Source organism: Podarcis erhardii, assembly GCF_964252035.2.
Source record: "Podarcis erhardii genome assembly, chromosome: 2".
In the NCBI taxonomy this organism is placed as follows: Eukaryota; Metazoa; Chordata; class Lepidosauria; order Squamata; family Lacertidae; genus Podarcis; species Podarcis erhardii.
Window position 1 is genome coordinate 20286383 of NC_138498.1, and position 6000 is coordinate 20292382.

The following is a 6000-nucleotide window of genomic DNA, read 5'->3' on the forward strand; positions in this document are numbered from 1 at the left end:
AAAAAGGGTTGTATCTTATTTGTAGTGAAATTAGGGCTGGTTGTGATGGTGACTTCCCTGGCACATCTCAAGGCAAAAAGCTGGGAGGCGAAAACCAGGAGTCCTCTGCGTACTGGTCAGAAGTAAATCTGCTGCACAGAACTTGGGAAGATTTCCCCAAATAACCCACAAGTTCAGAGTGCCAGCCTCACAGCTCACTTGTGAGAAAGTGCCGCGCATTTCTAGCCATTTCGAATGCTGGAAGGCACTCAAATTCAGAAGTTAGTGTTGTGGTGCATGTAGAGAGCAGCTTATGCGCAGGGCGCCTCATTTGAGAGAATGAGAAGTCAGCAGATATCTGAGCACAGGAACGCGTGTTTGGGTGTTGATGCAAATGGGGAGCCTGTTGCAGGTAAGAAGACTTAAGGTGCTCCCTTGCAGCTGCTGCTTCTGATTCAGATTTGCTGCATTAGTTTTTACACACTGACACGGGGTGAGCGCTGCTGCAGACACAGCCCCCCTCTTCCGCCTCTGTAAGTGGCATGTAGGCCGAGTTACCTTGTGTCCTTACAATAAGCATTTCCTTCCCTCTGCCCTTTCTGTTGATGGCAGGAAAATTCTCAGCAGCCTGATACCAACACACAAGTTGGAGTAAGCATTCCAGATGGGGCGCTGGGAGTTTCAGCCCCATGGCCCTTTATAAGAGTTCCTCCGAAAGGTTAACCGTTTACGCTATGTCAGGTAAATTTTAGAAAAATTCTACTCCCTTTCGAGTGCAAACTGTCTCGCCATGTCGTTCCCCATTGCAAATGAGATGTCTCATTCGTTTGCTCTCCAGTACCAGCACTGCATCTTTCTCAGGAATTTATATATATATATATATATGATTTATGTTGCTTGAGGTATTTGCATTCTAGATTAGGTCTTTTTGTTTTTCAAAATGCACACACTTCTAAAATGGGTGTCTTTAAACGTGAGCTATTCTACCTTGCAATGCTTTCATTCTCGCGGAGCAGGGGGGGAAAGTGCTATCTTTCAGAAGGTGTGCGTGTTGTCCGCATGGTCAGTTTGCGTCAACCAAAAGTCCCTAACCACTGTACTTGATTGTCTTTGAATTTGTCTTCAGGTTAATTAGTTGAAACATAGAAGGTGTACAGAAACAATTAGAGCATGCAAGTGGTGACTGCTCATAGGGCAAGGATGGTGTCTCAAGGCCTTGTGTGCGTGCACTGCTTATTTTGAAAACTCAGTGCCCTTGGCATAGCGCATTCAGTTCCCTCCGCTCTCACGATCGCTCCATTTTCTTCCTGAGAGATGGTTGTTGCCCACCATGGTCTATGCATAGCCAGAATTGTGCTTTCAAGCTGGGGTTATGTAGGAGAGGCATGGAGCAGTTAACCAGCCTTTTCCAGGATACACCCCATGTTTCTGATGGCATGTCTTTTGAGAGAGAGAGAGAGAGAGAGAGAGAGAGAGAGAGAGAGAGAGAGGTGAGCCAAAGAACTGTTGTTCTGGCCTTCAAAAGTTCAAGGGCATGTGTTAAAACCCTAGTCTGGGGTCCTCCTAGTGAGGAAAGAGCAACTATGTGGCCAAAGCAAATACCAGTGAGGCTGGACTTTCACCCCCAATGTGACTAGTGATCAGGGATGATGAAAGCTATATTCCAGCAGCTTTCAGAGGGCCACAGGTCTCCCCTGTGATACAGTCTACGTCCTTGCTTACATTTGCTCACTTGTCACCATGTCCTCTTCTCCACAACTAACTCCTGGAGACTACTTTCCATAAAAGAATGCCCCCCCCTCCATTTTAACCAAAATTGTAGAAATAGGTCTGATATTGTTATAGTTCTAAATGATAATAAGCTGGAATGTAGCCTCCAATTATAGCCCCTTAACCTGGGAAGTCGGCTTATAGCTGTGGCTGCAAGACTATTACCACTGTCACCCTTTTACATACCAAAATTTTAAGGTAGGGTACAGTCTTGCAACCTGGGATGAAGTTCCGTTCTTTTTAATGGGGCTTAATTCTGAGTTAGCGTGTGTAGGATTTCCCTCTAAGCCAGAGTAACTATCCCTAATAAGTCAGTTGTGGTTGTAGGTCTCTTTCTCTTTCTCTTTCTTCCTCTCTCTCTATATCTCTATCTCTTTCTCAATGGTCTCTGAAACGCTCAGATAGCTCATAGCTGAAAGGTGAAAAGGTAAAATGACATGTCTTGTTTTTAACCACATCATACCCTTTGGATGGGTGCTGTCAAGACATGGTTGAAACTTGAATGTGTTCATCATTGAATGTGTGCTCTGAAACAGCTTCCAGTGCTTAGATGGAATGATAACTCAACCACACCTTCCCCTGGGTGGAATCCAGTTTCACAAGGGTGGCTTAAGAGGTTTTTAATGTCAGGCTGGTGGTCATACTCTGATTTTAGAAACCTGCTGTTCCATGTGAGCACATCTGAGTTGCCACCGCAGTGTATAGCTGTTGTAAATTATTCCAAATGTCTGACCTGCTTTTCGGGGGCTTAGGGCAGCTGTCCTACATGTGGGCATTCTTGGGTTTTCAGCATTTAAGTGAGATTCCGCTTTATCACATCCCAGAGATCCAGAATCAGGGTAGTGACTAATGCTTAGCTTTCACAGGTTACAGGTGAGGCAGTCAAAATGTTCCTGAGCTACATATAGTCTTTCAGACTGCAGATGGCAGATTACATAGAAGGATCATTTTCCATTGGGGGGGAGAACCAATTCTAGTTTTGTACATAACTGGGAGCAGGCTAGGCTAGAACCCCTTTCCTTTCTATGTGCACGAATATCTTTTTCCATGAAAGAAGCCTTATGCCTTCAGTCTGAAGTGTTGAGGAACAGCTCCTCTCGGTGGGAACTAGGCTCAGAATCTAGGTTCTCGGTGGGAACTAGGCCTCAGAGTCTGAGCTGAGACACCCAGGACTCGCTGGGTGGCATCTTTTCTCCCTCTGCTTATCTTCTATATAAGGTGGGGATGAGAATACCGTTCTGTATTAAAGGAGTGTTGTGAGAAGTACTAAGATGACGTGGGGCAGTCCTTCAGAATATTCGAAGTGATTTATGAAACAGAATTTTAACCTGCACGGCTCCCAAGTCCTACAAGCCGTCAGAATCGGTTTTAAGAGTTCTCCGTACATCTTCCTTTCCATGATGCTGCACAGGTGATGTGCTAAAAAGAAACCTCTTGTCTCCTCTTTTTTTAAGGGACCCTGTTTTCATACTTTGGAGAGCTGCCGGGTTTCCTATCAATCGGTCTGTTTGTTTGTTTGTTTTCCTCTTGTGTGAATTTAGACCGAAGAAAATGTGTGTGGATCTGAATCTGTATTGTCTGCTCTTTGGTGAGACACTTATCTGAATTTGTTTTGTTTTGTTTACATCATCTGTTAATAAAAGATTGGCACCGAATGTTTGTGTCCCTCTTTTTTTTTCAAATAATAATGGTTTCCAATCAAGCAACCTATTAGCAAAAATATGAATGGCCTGTGTCGGTACAGAAGAGGCGTGTGACATTTGATGTTATGTGGGCTGTAGTCTATGAAAGTGGTCCCACAATAAATGGTTGCTTTTGGGGTGCTGTGATGCTTTTTTGCTTTTGCAGCAATAAATAAGTAAACCTACTGCCTGGAATTTGCCACAAGTGAAAAGAGAAGAGCCACTAGTTTATTACGCAGATCATAAACTTTAAACAAGGGCTTTAGGGCAGACAATGTAGTTTGCCTGTGGTTGCTCCTGAGTTCAACTTTGGGCACCTATGAATTGAATGTGAAAGACTTCTTCCTGAAACCCTGGTGAAATAATAGTGGCCATATGGCCTGACTCTGTATAATGCTGCTTCCTATGTCCTTAAAGCAGGGGTTACTAACCTGCAGCCCATATGATGCATGTGAGCTCTCCAAATTTTTTTGTCGGCAAAAATTGCCCTTTGAAAACAAAATGCAGACGCCTTCACAGGTCCCCTGCTGTGATCAGTGATACCAAAAGGTTGTTGTGAGAGCCCCCCCCCCGAATGTATTTTTTTAAGAACTGAGAATGGTCATGTACCCTTTCTAAACTTTGGTCCCTGGGGGGTTCATCAGGGATCAGTCCGTCCCTCTGCATGAAAAAGCCTAGCTTACCTTTCTAAAACAAGTTACAGATAGGTAGCCGTGTTGGTCTGCCATAGTCAAAGCAAAACAAATTCCTTCCAGTAGCACCTTAAAGACCAACTAAGTCAGTTCTTGGTATGAGCTTTCGTGTGCATGCACACTTCTTCAGATACACTGAAACAGAAGTTTCCAGACCCTTCTATATAGTGAGAAGGTGGGGAGGGGTATTACTCAGAAGGGTGGTGGGAATGGGTGATTGGCAGATAGCTGTGATGAGCCTGTTGACGACTCTTAACGACTGCAATAGGTCTTACAGGAAAAAGCAAGGGGTGAAAAGGTGAAAAATGGCTTTGTCATGTATAATGAGATAAGAATCCAAGGTCTTTGTTCAGACCAGGTTTCTCCATGGTTTTAAGTTTGGTGATAAGTTGTAATTCAGCAGCTTCTCTTTCCAGTCTATTTCTGAAATTCCTTTGTAGTAAAACAGCTACTTTGAGATCTTGTATAGAATGTCCTGGGAGATTGAAGTGTTCTCCTACTGGTTTCTCTGTCTTGTGATTCCTGATGTCCGATTTATGTCCGTTTATTCTTTGACGTAAGGTCTGGCCTGTTTATTCTTTGGCGTCAGGCCAGACCTTACGCCAAAGAATAAACGGACATAAATCGGACATCAGGAATCACAAGACAGAGAAACCAGTAGGAGAACACTTCAATCTCCCAGGACATTCTATACAAGATCTCAAAGTAGCTGTTTTACTACAAAGGAATTTCAGAAATAGACTGGAAAGAGAAGCTGCTGAATTACAACTTATCACCAAACTTAAAACCATGGAGAAACCTGGTCTGAACAAAGACCTTGGATTCTTATCTCATTATACATGACAAAGCCATTTTTCACCCCTTGCTTTTTCCTGTAAGACCTATTGCAGTCGTTAAGAGTCGTCAACAGGCTCATCACAGCTATCTGCCAATCACCCATTCCCACCACCCTTCTGAGTAATACCCCTCCCCACCTTCTCACTATATAGAAGGGTCTGGAAACTTCTGTTTCAGTGTATCTGAAGAAGTGTGCATGCACACGAAAGCTCATACCAAGAACTGACTTAGTTGGTCTTTAAGGTGCTACTGGAAGGAATTTGTTTTGCTTTCTAAAACAAATTATTCAGAGAGTTGCAAATTTTCTTCACTCCCCCGCCCCTCATTGAAATGCTTAATACAATAGCTAATAAGTGAATCTTCCAGTCGTGGGTTGTTTTACCCATGATGTTCTGGTCCTAATGTAAACCATGGTTTGCAGGATTGGAGATGTAGTGTGGGTTTGCAACTCAAGTTTCAGTGGGCTGAATCCAGTGGTGTCACTGTGCCGATGGGTAAGACTTGCATCCCCAAAACATAGGGAATTTTTTTTAGTGACTCCCTCTTCCCCTTGCAGTCCAGTCCTCTGTATGCCCCCTATAAATTTGCTTGGGGGAGCCTCCTTCGGAGCAGATTTAGGGGAGGTGGGGGGGCTGCAAGGTGGGAGAGGGAATTGCTGAAATTGTTGCTGTCTTTTGCTAACCTTGTGATCAGGTGAGCAACACCATTGGGTGCAATCCAATTTGTTCTTTCCCGGTTCTGGCAAACTCTAGTTTACCAGCAACTAGGTTCTGTGCTTGCCTTCCAAGTTAGGACAGAAAGGCCTATAGTTTGAAGCTGTTTTCCCATGCGAAACTGAAAGACGATGACCAGCCATGGCTTGGTGGTTCAGACGTGAACCGAGCTGATTTGTGGAGCCATGCAATTTTAAATTGACTCTGCATAGAGGAGGAGTGCACAGCCCCATTTATTATCTTTCAACACACGGAAGCCAAACTAAACCATGGCCTTGGTTACGTTTGCACCAGGCCATGGAGTTTGCAAGTCAGGGTGGTACAATC

General features: G+C 44.1%; 1 long non-coding RNA gene across 1 annotated transcript; it reads left to right on the forward strand.

The window, feature by feature from the left end:
• Positions 1 to 470: 470 nt before the first annotated feature.
• LOC309335101 lies at positions 471 to 3404 on the forward strand. Its single transcript, XR_014153342.1, has 2 exons — positions 471 to 1417; positions 1450 to 3404. It is a non-coding gene; the product is annotated as an uncharacterized lncRNA (long non-coding RNA).
• The last annotated feature ends 2596 nt before the right edge of the window (positions 3405 to 6000 follow it).